This window comes from Anser cygnoides, chromosome 2 (genome assembly GCF_040182565.1).
Source record: "Anser cygnoides isolate HZ-2024a breed goose chromosome 2, Taihu_goose_T2T_genome, whole genome shotgun sequence".
In the NCBI taxonomy this organism is placed as follows: domain Eukaryota; kingdom Metazoa; phylum Chordata; class Aves; order Anseriformes; family Anatidae; genus Anser; species Anser cygnoides.
The window spans coordinates 67,997,418-68,013,808 of record NC_089874.1 but is presented as its reverse complement, the minus strand read 5'-3'; the positions used below and the strand labels follow the sequence as shown (position 1 = coordinate 68,013,808).

At 38.9% G+C, this 16,391-nt stretch overlaps 1 protein-coding gene across 9 annotated transcripts in view; it reads left to right on the top strand.

Annotated features, from left to right (window-relative positions):
• Positions 1–16,391, top strand: part of LOC106044363 (transmembrane protein 170B) — a 101,586-nt gene that overhangs the window by 51,130 nt on the left and 34,065 nt on the right. For 4 of the 9 annotated variants that reach the window (XR_010829383.1, XM_066992313.1, XM_066992314.1 and 1 more), the window contains 2 exons: positions 228–354; positions 6,631–6,736. The exons of 4 other annotated variants lie outside the window; for them this stretch is intronic. The gene's annotated coding sequence lies outside the window, so the exon portion shown is untranslated. The remainder of the gene's footprint in view (positions 1–227; positions 355–6,630; positions 6,737–16,391) is intronic. One more of the 9 variants, XR_010829386.1, reaches the window with a different exon arrangement.

The following is a 16,391-nucleotide window of genomic DNA, read 5'->3' as shown; positions in this document are numbered from 1 at the left end:
AGGCACAAGAATTGAAATTGGTCTGGAGGAGAAGACTCAAAATACCTGAGTTCTTCTGATTATAAACTTGAGGGCCTCATATATAATATGACACAATATTATGCAAAAGCATAAACTTTCACGGTAACTACTAGAAGAAAGTAGCTACTTTAATTTTTGTACCCTGCGTGGGCTAAGTGCCTTTGCAGAGCAGCTGGGCACCTTTTGGGTTCTTCTTCTGACCACAGAGATGCCTCAAAGCTGCAGTGTTTCCTGGCTGCCTGCCCCATACTGCTGTGGGATGCCTGTGGGGGAAAACTGAGCCACATCCATGTCATGAACTGGGAGGACCGTGAGTGCCAGAGCTGCTCCAAGGTAAGACACCCCTGCTCCCAAACTGGGGCCCTCTCTCTGGAAAGAATGATACCCAGGTGCGGTTTCCAGTGTGCCAAAGTAGCTCATTCAGAACCGGTTAGGTAGGACACAATTTCCTTTCTGAAAAATTAAATGGGTTTATTTTTAAGAGGTATCTTTCCTGAAGAACAGGCTTTCTTGCTTTATGGGAAGTTTTGTTTTGGGGTAGTGGTGTTAAGCCATTACTCTTTGCTCTGCTTCACAAAAAAAGGTTTTGGAATCAAATTTACTTTTTTGACACATGAGAAATAATTTCACTTTTTCAATACCAAACCTAATTAGCCTGCCAAGGTGGATGTTACCAGAGTAAGACTGCACATTAATGTTTTGTATAAGATATCATATATGTAGACGTAAATATAATATGGACATTTTTTTGTGTATATATACATATTTGTCCATGTTTACCTGAACTTACAGCGGATATAAATGCTTTGTGTAAATTGTGATTTTTACCCTTCTATTTAGGAATAATACCTGTTATTTCTTCTTGTAAGTATTCCTAGTAGGTTTGGGCACAGAAGTGTAGTGTGAGTAGAGCCTATGTTCAACTGTAAAATAGGATACATATTTCAATTATTTAGAGGATTTTTTGAAGTAGGTTCCTTTTGTCCAAATTAATTACGGCATGTATCAGCACAACTGTGTTGACAGGTTATAGAACAACACTGATTACTAACATTCCAGAAGTGATAAACTTTGGCAGTAGCATTTTTTTATAAATTGTTAAAAGCTAAATGAAACTATTGTTGTAGAATACAGCTTAAAATCTTATCAGTAGAAGGGGAGCCAGAATAATCATTTGTCTGTGAATACAGCTTCCTATTTAACAAGTAGTGTATTTCAACACAAGCATTCCAAAAATAAAGCTATCCCTTTGCACAGTGCCTAACTATCAGGTGAAAAGCCCCTGGTCCTGTTTAAAAAAAAAAAAAGCCATGAAGGAATGAATGCCTCTGCCTGTACTATTTGTTCTTTCCTCAGTGCTTTCACAGCTGAAGTTAAAACATGCTTTTGTTTTTCAAAAGCTGTGTAGTCCCTGCTTTTAGTCAATTCCTTCCACGTCATAGGAATTAAATCTTTTTGTCCACATACTACTCAGCATAAACCATTGCCTAGTTTTTGAAGAGCCATCACCTGGGAGAGGTGTGCAGCCCTGTTCCTGGGGCTTTACTTAAGCCTGTTCCTCGAGCTTTACTTAAGACTGTTTCCCTGTTATACACTAAGCTTGCACAGTAAGCACACTAACGCTTGCACACTGTTGTAAGACAACAGAAAACAGTTACATGGAGATGAGATGGATGGGAAGTACAAGGTACAGATAGCGTTGGTTGGCATGCCAAAATTATAGAGTTAAAATATTTTTTTTAAACCATGATTAATCCTGTTACCACAAAGCTAAGTAACTTGAGTGATTAGGGATAAAGCAGAATGGTGTTTGAGAAGCTAATGTCTGCTGGACAGTGACATGACAGACCTGCTGAATGTGGGTGAAAATACTTTGATAGGGTAAAGATGGCTCGAGTGGCACAAGCTATAGAATACCTTGGAAAGAAAAACATTGGACCTAGATGTGTTGGAGAAGCAGGGAAACAGATGGGATGGCCAAGTCTAGGATATGCTTGGTTAGAAAGAATAGAAATAGAAACCTTTGTAACGTGTGAAAAGGAGCCAGGACTAGGGGAAAAAAGGTAATGCAATAAGAAAAGAGGATAGATGGCAAAAGCTTAATCTGAAAGGTAGGTTTTCTAATCGTTTTTCCTTTCTGCAAGATAAGTTTATCATTCTACACATAAATTGTAGATATCTTTCAAATTCAAAGAAATTTAAATTCAAGGAAAGATATTTTTACCTTGTTTTTAAAGCAGAGAGAATAAATAACATATTAAGTACTTTGCTGCACCAGATCATATGCTCTGAATTCTTTTCCTACTCCTAGAGGAAGACATAGTCCTTAAATTAGTGTTATTACTGTAAAAGGTTTGGATGGCTTGTTTCTCTAAGTCAGAAACTTATCTAATATTCAAGTACACCTTTTGCAAAGCAAAAGTTCTGTCACTAGATGGTGATCTTGGTCTGTGCATGCTTTCTCTTCTTCCTACCTTCTTTCCCATTTTACTCCCATACTGCACTTCCAGATAATGACCAAAACAATAATCCTCATCATCTGTTCTGTTGTAATGCTATTTCTGAATATTATGTTTACAAAGGCAAGAAGTCTTAGTACTTGAAGCCTAATGGTGAAGAGAAACAATGTCTGCATCCTTTTCCTCTCAATATATATCATTCTTTACCATGTCCAGTACTCAAAGCATTGTTTAATATTCATGGTTGGTACTGTGCTTATGATTTAGCATTGTACTGCATAACATGAATGCTTTCAAAACAAAAGGTACAGGAGCAGATACGAAAATGCAGACCGGAGCACTTATGTGAATATTAAATCATTTCTTATATGACTAGCAGAAGAAATTGATTTTTTTTTATAAAGGAATGGAGTAGTAGTATGTTGGTTTTAGAATCCAGGACAAAAATCCTTTTGCCTGATATAAAAGTGAGAGGAGGCAACAAACAGGAGCAAAAATGAATCACTCCTTGAGACTTCACTTCTATTTAACTTATGGCATGTGCCTTTTTGGGTCCACCTTCTTTCTTTCCGTGTGATGCAGTTCTAACTCTTCATAGACACATCCAGTGACATGCTGGGAATTTTTCAGTAACTTACTAACGCGATGGGTTTTGTCTTCTGTGTTCACTAATGCAAGTCAGAACTCAGCCTTGCGTAGCCCACTTTTAGACTCACTTCCATCAGCGCAATGCAATTCCATTAAAACTTGCTATTATTTCATTGTGTGATTTGGAAAGTGAGGTCCCCTTTGGCATTCTACTTGGTCAGATTCCCTTGCTTCTAAATATGAAATGTTTCTGAAGCGGAGATTTCAGAGGTATTAGAATGTGAACAAGTTTCAAATTCTCATTCTTCAGTCTTGTGGATGTACTACTGGCCAGTTCTCTGCAAATTTCTCAAGTTACCACTGTAACCCTTTCCTCCTCCTGTTGAACATCTGTCAAAATGTTCTCTGAAGACACAAAAAAGGCAAATTCCACCATTCCTGAGTCTTCTGTAGCCAACTTGACCAGATCGACATCTTTGGCTAGATGCGTTCACCAGAGTAACTGATGTACTAAGTGTTTTCCTCTCCCTAGCTATAGCATGTGGAAGTAGAATAAACCTAATCACCTGTCAGTTAGTTATTACATCCTATAATGGTACAGAATCCCCTCTTCGATGTTATCCTGTTTCTCAGTCACTGTGTAGGTATCAGTAGTGATTATTTTGTGTAATGTTAAATAGCCCATTTGGTGGGGAAAAAAAAAATCTAGAAGTAAACGTGTTTTTGTGTTTTTTTATGTGTTATAAACTTGTGTAGCTCATTCCTTCATTCTTCCTCCAGAAGTTCAAGAGTTCTATCTCAAATAGAAGACACTTGACAAAAAAAACACTTTAGTACCAAGACAGGGTCCTGCATTTTAATCTTTGCAAAGGACTAACCTTGTGTTTGTCAGGGTAGTTTCTTTGCTGACAGAGAAGATCCAGATCAACTAATGGTCCTGACTGACTGACCTGCCTTATGAAGATCAGCCTTGTAAGCAACGAGATCAGTCAAAATAATATTGGAGTCAACTGTGAGAGAAACCTATCAATTCCCCCTGGAATGTTTGCAGGACCTATTTTGCAGGTTGGCTGTTTTACAGGACGTTATCTCCCACAGGGAAGCTTCCAAACTGTCCTGCAGTGAACTTCAACTACATCAGTAATTACAGTGGAAAAGGAAAATGCCTGAAATTCCTAGTACAAGCACTTGTAAAATATACTTTCACTTATGTGCCTAAACAGGCACATAAACAATAACTATGATTATGCGCAGGGTTGAGCTGCTCGTTTTCATATTTAAGACTTGACTTCAAACCTGACTCTACCTCCTCTCCTCTTAGAAATACACGTTTTGAACCATTCCGCTCATAGCATGCCTTGGATTTGATAAATTTTACTACTTTGTATTTTCCAGACTGAGTGATCACTTTGGGAGGTTGGTTTCAGACGAACATGCCGACTTGAGCATGCAGTGTTGCAGAACATTAGGGAAATCCAACATTATTTTGGAGCAGAAGGATGGACTGTAGGTGACATAATGATGAAGGGGCTCTTTATCAAACATTGGGACTGGAATCCCAGTTGTTTTTGAAATTTTCTGTCACTATCACAATAAAAATAGTATCTTTTACAATTTCTTTTATGTCTGACAATTTATATTTTGTTTGAGAAGTGTTCTATGATACAGTATTAACAAACGCAGCCAACGAGTTTGCTTATGCCATTTTTATTGATTTTGTGAAAATATGTTATTCTGTAATGAAATGGAGGAAAGGAAGAACTTCAGTCTTTGGAGGTCACTAGCAATTCAGTATGAACTCCATTTTTGGATCAGTAAGATAGTTTAACTTTGTCAGCACCTGAGTACAGATTTCAAGTAGGTTAATATTAAAAGACTTCCAGATTTCTGATTTTTTTTATTTTTTTCTAACCAGGTTAAACTTAACTTTTCAGTCTTTGGAGTGCCTCTGATAACTGAAGTCATCCAACTAATTATTTGAGTAGGGAAAAATCTGTTACATCTCAACTGTAAACATAATCAAGATACCCTGTGGAAAATTCCAGTTGAAAAAATAAATGTTGAGTCCCTGTTGTAATTTTTTATTGCTAATAACAGTAATCTGCTCTTTACCATAAGTCTGAGGGGTGACTTTTCTAGTAAGCTTGTAGTGCAATAGTTGAATGTGTTTGTCTTTGAGGGGCCTCTGAGCACATACAATGTAGCGTTTTGATCATGTGTCTGAAAGGTACTTCAAATAAACTGTAAGGGTGAGATTTATTACTCCAATAATTAAACAAAAAGGGTAAAGCAAACATTTATTAAATTGCATGATAGGCTGTTGTTTCTACTGTCAAAACATTAACTTAGTCAATGAATCTCCCAACACTTCTGTGTTCAAACCTTTCCAATTTTGAACTTGAAACTTGTGGAGCTGTGAATTTCGAAGGAATAACTCTCATTCAAACAACAACAAACCTTTAATGTGATTGTAAAACAAGTCCTTACCTAAGGTCAGACTGAATTCTGAAAGTGCAAGAGGAATTAGTACTGATAGACACCTTCCTTCTGAGACCAAACAGTCCAGTGTGACCCCTCTGAAAACCCAGTACTGATCAGCATTGTGATCTGGATGAAAATACGCAAGTACAGCTGATTAAGAGATTGTTGCCCCCAACTTTGGAAGTCCAAATGAGAGAAGAAAATGGTCTCTGCTAGTGAAGTCTCAGAGTTAGTGAAACAGTGAGCCCCATCCAACTATGAACACGTGTATTTGAGTCTTCAAAGAGTATCTTTGCTGTTTGGTAAAGTGGCTATTAGAAACTTTAACCTAAAAGTCTGCAAGATGCAGCCTAGTGTTAGGCTTCTTCAGGCTTCAGTTCTGCAGATCTTCCTCAAAGTGTTTGACATTGGTCTCCCTTCGCTGATAAAGATACAACCTACTGATTTCACTCTACACCTACATTAAGTATTTAGGACTGAATATGTAATAGCCCCATGGGAAAGAAAAGAAAAAAAAAAAAGAGCAGAAGCAAATGGTGCTGCACCTTTGTGAAACTATTAGTGATTGTAACACTATTTGCCCTATTACTTCCTCTGAATAATAGATGGGTCATAAACAGGTTATATCATCTGATCTTTTCAGCTACTCTTCTGTAATTGTCAGGAAATTTCTCTTTCCAGGGTCAGTTTCACAAACGTGCAATTTAATAGGGGCGTGGTCAGATTGCTTGGCTTGTACTGTTACATGAAAGTGATGGCTGAGAGCTTATGTATGTCTCAAGACCGTAAGAGCATGCATCATTTGGGGGATGGGGTTGGAAGGTCATAGCATTTGCATTTAGAACATTGTGTAAAAGAGCCCTGCTTAAAAGTGAACTGGATGTTAGTTATGTTCCTTTCCATGGCGGTAAATACTCTGTGAAATCTCCGCGGTGCTTGCATAGTCTCTGCTCTTTTATAAACAGCACAGGGCCCTAAAAGGCTGATCTAAGCTTTAGGTGTGAACAGCTTTATGAGTAGCTTGCTTCTCAGTAGTTTCAGTTCACTAATAGGTGTCACTCTATTGCCTTGTCATTCACAGGTTGTTGTGGTTATTGCAGCAGCACTCTGCAGAAAGGCTGTAATTTACCTGTGCTGGTCTCTATTCCAGTGTGGTTCCGCTGTCATTCTGTAACTCGCTTGTTACAGTGAGTATGATATTAAGTAAAAATATGGAATGTATTTCTTTCATTACTGTAGTCAGCTGAGGTATACGCATACAAAATAACTGTTTTAGGCATGCACTGTCTCATACGCATACTTACTAAGGTAATACAAGCTGGAGTGAAGGCATAATTCCTCATCAGTACTGGTCTCACAACACACAATTCTATTTAATTGCTCTTAACAGGCTTTTATGGGTTTCTAAATCTCTGCTATCTGCCAGGTCATATTCATGTTGTATGTTTGTTGGCACCTCCGTTGAATATGAGTCTCTCTTTCAGTGAAGATAACTTTCTTCCAAATTGCTTTTAATTCCTGCTGAAGGTTTTTCTCTGGCTTTCCATTTTAGAATTACAGTGATTCTTTTATTTATATGGTGATTCTTTGATTTATATTCTGACATGAAATTACAGCTGCTTTTGCATGTCTTGGCACTGCTCCCCACAGTTCCAATGGAGCTTTCCTCAAAAATATCCAGAATGACTTGTCTTTAATTGCCTGGGACAGTTGGTATTACAAATGTGATGCTATGCATAAACACTGACAAATATTCCTTTGTGCCGGGATTTGCTTTTGGCTGCATCATATTGGCTGGATTCTTTAAGTGGTCTATGGAAAGTGAACTTTTCCTGTATGTAGTTTGAGACAAAAGCTAAGTAGCTTAAAAACAACTTTTAAAAATTTATAAGAATTGTGAATTCAAGGAAAAAATACTAATATACTAGGGAAAAACAGAATTGTTAGCTCTGGACAGCAGTACTGTGTAGTTGCTGTCTGGTAGCCTAATCCATGTTCTAAAGACATGCTGTAGCTGTCTGACTGAAAGTCTCTGGCTTTTTTCAGCTGTAAACAACAACAAAAAAGTGATAACTGATTAACGCCGTGCAAGAGGACACAGAGAAGGTGGTTAATGGCTTTTAGGAGTGAGGAGAATCATGCAGGCATAAAATAGTTTAAAAAAATAAAAATATTTTTGCCTTTCCCAGTTTACCAAGAAACAATCTTCTAAGGAACAGCAGGGAGATTCAAGATGAAGATATGAGAGATTTTTGCAAGGGTGTCTACTTTACAGTATTTTATTGTTCATTTGCTTTCCTGCCATGAGAAAACTGTGTTGGAGTGGAGAAAGGAGAAAAGATGTATTGATGTAGTTTCATTTTTTAATCTGAGAACTGGGGTTATTCTTTAGCTAGATGAGCATTACCACAGCTTTGATTAGAGAATATTCAGTGTGTTAAATATACTTTTGACCAGCTGCATGTTGTAAGATTTCTAGGATATTTTTCTAAGCCAAAAGACATTAAAAACAAAAAATGGAAGAAAAACAAAGAAGACAGTCAACAGAATTTTGAAACTTTGTAATAAATCCAGGATATATCTTGAAATATATTGATGATTTCTTCCTTTGCAGATGACTGTTCACATTGCAAATGTCACTGTAACAAGCTATTGCAATGTTCTGAAAGATGACAGGGATTGAATGGGTTTGGGAGTAGAGCAGTTTTCTTCCTGTAAGTGTTCATCATTTCACCAGGGTAGTGGTATCAGAGAGGGTCTGAAGTGGTAGGAAAGGAAAACATGAAGTCCTACTGCTGTTCTCTGTGATGTGCGATTTATGGGTAGAGTGTATATTCTGTGACTTGGTACTGTATGAATAATAATGTTAAGTCTTTCAGGAGAATTACTGTTATTTTAAACATCCTCTTATTTTCATCAAAAAACATTGGATAGCTGTTTCATGCCACTTATTTTTGTAAGTAACCACTCCATGTTTTGCTGAAGCAGCTGTAAAAGCAAGGCATACATTAGTAAATGCTTTTCACCCATAATTCTTTGTTGCTGTACATTTCATGGGTGTGTTGATCCAATGTCAAAAGAAGGGGTCAATTTTGTTTTTAAATCATTCCTCTTGTGATAACACAATCAAATTGCATATAGACGGGTCCAATCTCAAGTACTTCAAAAAGCAGAGGGGCTTTCAAAATAAGATGTATAATGCTTGGCTTCCTATAGATGTTTTCCACAATATGGAATAAAGGTGAAAAAGAAATTCTGAAGTAAGAGGGCCCACATACACAGTTCTCTCTACTGTTTATGACTGTACATACTCTCTGCTATGACTGCAGTATGGTGATATATTGCACATTCACAGTCCTATACCCCTTTGCATCATGAAGCAGCACCTTCTCTTCCTCCAAAAGTGGCTTCAGCCATCAACAGTAATGTGCTATGTTGATATCTGGAGAACAAACTTTAGTGCAGCCTTTAGGATATGTTTTCTTATGGGCAAATGGGCAACTAGTGAGAGGAAATTCTGTGGAAAAAGTTGCTGAGTGATGTAAGACTGAAAAGAAGTAAATGAATGGTTGGTTATTTAAGGGGAGAGAAAGATGTTACAGGTCATTTCTGGGAGTGAGAAGCAAGGTCTTTCAGCTAATTAGCTGGAAAAAAAAGGCAAGCTTTAATTTCCTGAACAATTAGAATGAATACAAATGTCTTCTGCTTTTTTTGGAAAACATTTTGGAAAACATCCTAAACACATCATGTTACAAGAAGTATTAAGGATCAGCAACAACAGAAATGGGAAGTCTAATAATTAGCTAATTAAACCTAGACAATAGATCCAACCCTCATAAATAAGTTCACTGTCTCTGGCTGGCACTGAGTAAATCAAACCTTTTGCAAAACATGTTTTGAATGAAGACTAATTCAATTCCATATAATAGCTTCTTATTTTCTTATATAATACTAAAACAAAGCAGCAAGACATTGATCTTGTAAGTTGAAAAGGAAAGCGTGACACTGAAATTTTTGCAGAGAGCTGATGATTCTGGGGGGGAACAGGTCTCCAGTTGGTACAAACAATCAGTGCTTTGTTATTCAGCTTTACTTTGCAGGTTGTTTTTACAGAAGCGGTAGGCTACCCCTAGGCAAACTAGATGCCTAGTCAGATTGTTTCACAAAACGTAGAAATGGAGAAAATCTTTAGCTATGTGTTGGGGCTACATGGGAGGGAAGCATCGCTTCTGATAGAAAGGCTCACTTCCCTTTCGTTCTCAAGTTCTTCCATTTTCGTTCCATAGCACGCTTGTGGCAACATCCTTAGTTACTTGCCTGGAGGTTAATCACAGGTCTAAGTGTGTTTAGCCCTCTCTACTTGCAGGACTTCCAGCGCTATTGCTGCAAGTGGAATAAATGTAGGTGCACGCAGCTTTCTGTGCCATAATGGTGCTACTGGCCCTGCTTGGTCATTTTGCTTCTCTTAAATTAATCGTATTAGGATAGACTTTGCCAGAGTGAGTTCCTGGGGTAGATTTTGTTTTTCACCTTTAAGCAGTAATGTAACTGGCATGCATCTAGGAAGGGCAGTGGCTGGGGAGGTTAGAAAGGAAAGAATCATCAAGGAAATAATTGTGTAGGAGTTGTTTGAGTGTGAGGAAGTTGAAACCAAGAGTCAACCCTATAATAGGTTTGTGATGAATACATACATTCAGCTATAAGTGGCGCCTGCAGAGAATACTGATGTTTTTTTTTGTTTGTTTGTTTGCAGGCTTTGTATCACTGTTCTAATGTGCTATTCTTGTTTTTCCCAAATGTATTAATCTCTGCTAGTGTGCCTGAACCGGAAAATTAAGTCTGAGCAACTCTGAATGCTTGGGAAAACTCAGGATGCAAATCTAAACCAAAGAATTCATATTCTTCTCCAGTGTGTGTGGAAGAATTTTCTATGGATTTGATTGGAAAAGCGGCTGACTGCCCAGGAGATTTGGAGTTGGCATGGGACAGAGGGAAGGTGACCAGGGCTTCTGGATAATACCTTATCCTTGCACAGCTCAGGTACTCACAAGGACTGTGTTCTCTAGTAGTACGGAAAAAAAGAAAGGGGACGCAAAATGTCTCAAGTTCCCAAACCATCTAGTACTCTTACCTGTCAATGGGATGGACAGCTTTGTCAGTGAGCATGCCTCTGTGAACAGACATATGGGAGGAAGGGAAGGAATTAGTCCATGGGAGTGAGTGGGAGACATTACAACTAATGTTTATTTCTATGGCTCTGCCTTTCTTCAGACTCACAGACTGGGGACAGATAAAATGGAGAAAGCTCTGTTAGTATACGGATTACTGGTGAAACAAAGGGCAGATTATTTTATATGCTCTTCTGAAAACAAAGTAAAAGTAATGGCAACCTTTGGGTGTTTCTTCAGGAGACAGTTACGCAGGCAAATTGTGCTTGCTAAATAGCTTTTTAACACTTTATCTGATCAGGTTGACACTTGGCATATTCTTAATTAGAAGCTGCTGGAGTGCTTGAAGATAATTTTCAATCCTTGCAAAATGACAATGACTGTTAACAAGTTAATTTAATTTTTAAAATATGATGGTCTAAACAGTGTCCTGTGAGGTCTTTGAGAGATATGTCATGCAGTTGGAGTTGGAAATAAAGCCCTGCATAAACAGCAGTACAATACCCACAAATGGCGTAGCCAGACAAAAAGATGCGTTAAGAAACAATGCCAGAAATGGAAACTATTGCACAGGAGACTCCCACCTGTATTTAAGCTTTGATTTTGTGGTCCGGTGGTGTTATGCCCTTACATAGCAGCTTCTTTTACAGAAGCTTTTTTGTAGCTTTTTTCTTTTTCATATAGATGTGTTTCACACTCAATGTATGAATTCTGGATGCCGTTGAGAAGCAAGAAGGCAGTGTTTACCTTAGTTTTGCTTAATGGCTGTCCTAGTTCTCGGGGTTGAATGTGAGAGACAGCCTTGATCCAGATGGCTCAGCTGTTGTCTTGGTGGTTTTCCAGTCACTTTCTTTTTTGGTACGCAGCTTTTCTATCTGGAATGGAATAATTCTGATGCTTTTTTTCCATGTAGTTTTTTCTGTTCTTGATGTTTTTTGTTGTTTTTTTTGTTTGTTTTGTTTTAATTCAGTGATGATTAACTATTGCAATTCACCTAATCATCTCTGGCTTCAGGTATTGGCAGGAAAGCCTTCCACCCACTGTGGAAGTGGTGTGTTGTCAGGTGTGCTGTGACACTCTGCTATGGAAAAGTCTTTGATATCAAAGACTTTTTACAAAGCAACACAACAAAGATCTGTTATTTACATTGCTACTGGCAGGAATATCTGGAACAAAGAAACAAATGAGCCCTTGAGTGCTTCAGATCTGAAAAATAAGCTCGAGGTTTGCTGCTTCCAGCACTTATTGAAAACAAGGTGAGGTATTAAGATTGATCTGATTCACAGAAGTGCAATGTAATTACTTTATGAATTCTGGAATGCTCTTGATCTTTCCTTCCTCAGTTCCCAGAAGGACACTGTGGGCTGTGCTTCTGTTAAATCTCATGCTGTAGCCCATATTTCATACATGAATGCTAGAATTTTGTCTACCACCCTAGCAAGGGTGTTTTGTTTTCGTCTCCCGTTCCTTACCCCTCCTCTCCTGCAGTCTATGGTACCTGGCCAGTGCACCAGAATAAATAATTAACAACAAATAAATACCTGCTGCAGCCATTTCATGATCTGTTTGTTTGCACAGACTAGCCACTGAACAATGGCAAATAATAAAAAAAAAATAAGTATCTTGAGCTCTTTTATACTCAATTTATGAGCAACAGTGAAGGGACTACTTATCTACAAAAGGCAGTACAATGCCTAAATGAAAAGGGTAAGAAACCCAATTTGAAGAGATGGGTTTAATCTTCCCAGCTGGTGGTTAACACTACATCAGGACAATTAGTTATTTGTAATATACAGCGAAACAACTTGTTTGGCACCTCCTTATTTTGACATTTACATTATTTTCAATACATTGTGAAAGCATGAGTGTTTTCTGCGTGTTTTGTTTTTAACCAGTTAAAGAATCTTACAGCTACTTTCTGCTATCATTTACTTTAGGGTTAGGTTAGTCCCTCTCAAAATCCCTAACTTGCCTGTTTTGTTTTTAGAAAATGGACGGAAGTAACAAAACTTGCAAAAATCTTTCATTTTCCTTGAGAGCACAGATGTCTAAGGGAGCACTGCTTTGCAGGGACTCTTGCAGCTTTTGGTTTGAGTCCTCAGGAATGTGACACATTGTTATCGCAGTTGCCTAGGAATGCTTTAGTTGCAGGTTTATCATATACTTCAGGCTCATGAACTGTTTCCCTGGGGACCACACTGCATTCTTGATTTGCATAGTGTCTCATTGCTAGCCAGCACCATTCAATTCCTGTCCTTTTGGCATCCTGTCTTAGAGACTGACCTTCTACTCTCCCTTAGTAGCTGTTAAGTTGCTATTGAAAAAATGTCTGCTGTTCAGGAAGGCGCACAGTGGTGTCTGGCATGGGAAAACAGCACTGGAGTCTAGGAAGTTTCAGTGATGCGTACACATACATACTGACAGTCATCTCAGGAAAAGCAGAGATGTTTATGTTCCTGTCTTTGAAATGATAAAGAATACAGAAAAATTCCAAATGTGTACAGTATAAGACAGGTGCAGAGGAATGCAGTAGCACACACAAAAACAACACTTAAAACCCCAGCTTCCAAAACACTTGCTAGATTTATACTTTGCAAAGTGCCAAGTTGTAATTTGTTTCCAACATACATTTAGGCAGATTCCAGTGTGTAGTGTTTTTTTTTCTAATTTCATTTTTGTCTCTCTTTTCATTTTAGTTTTTTAAATGATTCATTTCCGAGATGAAGAAAATTCTCTTTTTGGAAATACATTGCCAAACAGTGAAGGTTTCTTGCAGTTCTTAAATAGTAGTAGTGTGGACCTTAATTAAGACACTTGTAGGCTTTGTAGGATCACTGTGGAACAACACTTTTAATCCAGTGTACACTTTATCTTAATTGAGGACATGGGTAAAGGTATGTTACATATTTGGGAACGGGTGCACACCATCTCTGCGTAGAGGAGCCTCTGAAAGTCGTGCTGATAGGAAAAACTCATATCCTAAGCATCTCAGAAAAAGTTTACAAATTGCAATTTTTCACCCATGAGAGTTTTTATAATGGGCACAGAAAAAAAACATTTATTTTCATCTTGCATTCATTAAGCTGTCATTCCAAACTAACCACACAGTCCTGCTTGAGAAAGTAGAACAAAATTTCTGTGACAAGGTGATACTCTTAGTGGATGAAGGAAAGGCTGTAGATGTTGTCTACCCAGTTATTTGTAAAGCTTTTGATACTGTTTCCCACAGGTTTTGGTTTTTTTGTTTTGTTTTTCCTGGAGAAACTGGCTGCTCATGGCTTGGATAGGTGTATGCTTCGGGTAAAAAACTGTCAGGGTGACCAGGCCGAAAGAGTTGCAGCAAAGAAAGTTAAATCCAGTTGGAGGCCGGTCACTAGTGGTGTCCCCCAGGGCTCAGTATCGGGGTCAGTTCTCTGTAATATCTTTATCGATGATCTGGATGAGGGGATTGAGTGCACCCTCAGTAAGTCTGCAGACAACACCAAGTTTGTCATGAGTGTTGATCTGCTTGAGGGTAGGAGGGCTCTGCAGACAGTTCTGGGTAGGCCAGACCGATGGGCCAAGGCCAACTGTATGAAGTTCAACAAGGCCAAGTGCCAGGCCCTGCACTTTGGGCATGACAACCCTGTGCAGTGCTACATGCTGAGGAAGAGTGGCTAGAAAGTTGCCCAGCAGAAGGGGAGCTGGGGGATATTGGTTGATGGCCAGCTGAATATGAGCCAGCGGTGTGCTCAGGTGGCCTACAAGACCAACAGCATCCTGGCTTGTATTAGAAACAGTGTGGCCAGAAGGACTAGGGAAGTGATTGTCCCCCTGTACTCGGCTCTGGTGAGGCCACACCTCGAGTACTGTGTTCAGTTTTGGGCTGCTCTCTATGAGAAAGACATCGAGGTGTTGGAGCATGCCCAAAGAAGGTCTACAAAGCTGGTGAAGGGTCTAGAAGACAAGTCTTATGAGGAGTGTCTGAGGGAACTGGGGCTATTTCTCCTAGAGAAAAGGAGGCTTGGAGGGACCTTACTGCTCTCTACAACTACCTGAAAGGAAGTTGTGGTGGGGTGGGGGTCTGTCTCTTCTCCCAAACAACAAGCAATAGGACAAGAGGAAATGGCCTCAAGTTGTGCCAGGGGAGGTTTAAGTTGGATGCTAGGAAAAGTTTCTTCACTGAAAGGGTTATGAGGCATTGGAACAGGCTGCCCAGGGAAGTAGTAGAGTCACCATCCCTGGAGGTCTTCAAAAGACATGCAGATGTGGTGCTTAGGGACATGCTTTAGTGGTAAACTCAGCAGTGCTAGGTCAAAGGTTGGACCTGCTGATCTTACAGGTCTTGTCCAACCTAAATCATTTTATGAAAAGCAAAATTCTATTCCTTGATTTATTTTGTGCCAGTTCCTTGTAAATCTTACAGTTCCCAATTTATCAAGGGAGTTAAGTGAAAACATGCATGCAACTGAATATGCAATGAGTTAAAGGTGGGTTCATACTTAAATTCCTTGCTGATACATGTCTATCTTGTGCAGTCTAATCAGATTGCTATTGTCAAAAAACACAACCTAGCTAAGTCTTCTAAGAGCGTTGCTTGTAAGGAAACACAGTCTGTAGGGATCGTATACATGTGTATGGTGATTTTTAGAGTTTGCCTACATGGGTGTATGCATGAAGTCTCTACAGCATGTAGACATAGTCATTTTAAAATATATATATATATTTTTAAACGAGTATAGGCTGAGCAGTGTCCTAGGGAAAAGAGAGCAAATGAACAGTTTATTCCATCTATTGCACTCCTATGGGCAACACCCCTACCTGGGCTGCATAGCTGGGAATAGAGGTGCTGCTAAGTAGGTTAGCGACCCTAAAAGAGCATAGTTTGGCAGGTCTCTGACTGCAGCCCATTTCCTCGCCCTCTCGGTAAGGAGTGTCCCAAGGCACAGAAACAAGGCTCCTCCAGAAGGCTGTGTTTCTTCTGTGGGGTGCCAAGGGCATAGGGTGCCATTTCTGCTGCTGTAATGGGGAATGCCATGCTTGTGTTTCAGTTGCAAACACACATCTCCCCACAGGTTTGGTTAAGCCTTATTGAGAGGCATTGCAGTGCAGCTCTCAGTGTTTTGCACCTTTATTGAAATAATAATATATGTTTTTAAAGTGTTTTTTAGAACATATAAGAGCCTGTCTGAGGAGCAGTGACCTAGTAAACCCTGGCTTGCTACCTAAGCATTTCTTGTTCATGTTTCACTTTCAAAAATAGCTCTTGTTGAGGCTAATTTCAAGACAGTAACAAAGTAATAATAATAAATCCCCACCTTTCTCAGAGATTGAGTGGAAGTTCATACCCTGATCTTGCAAATATAGTGTTTCCCCATCCTATCTTTAATGTAATTTGAATGTTAGTAGTGCCAAAAAAAGATCTCATCACCATACATAACTGAGCAGGATGATTTTCCCTTATCATTTTAGTGTTAGAAAAATTCCAAACCATAAACTTTTTTTTTTTTCAGATATTTATCTTCAACACTGACACAACCTATACCAAGAGCCAGAGGCTTATGTACTCAGTCATGTATTTTTTCAGTCCTCTGTCTCTGCAAGTTTTACAGCTAAATGCCACCTTGATGGTGGTGGCCAGTTTTGGGGGTGGGAAAGACTTTTAAACAGCAAAACCTTTCCCTGTTTTTAGAAC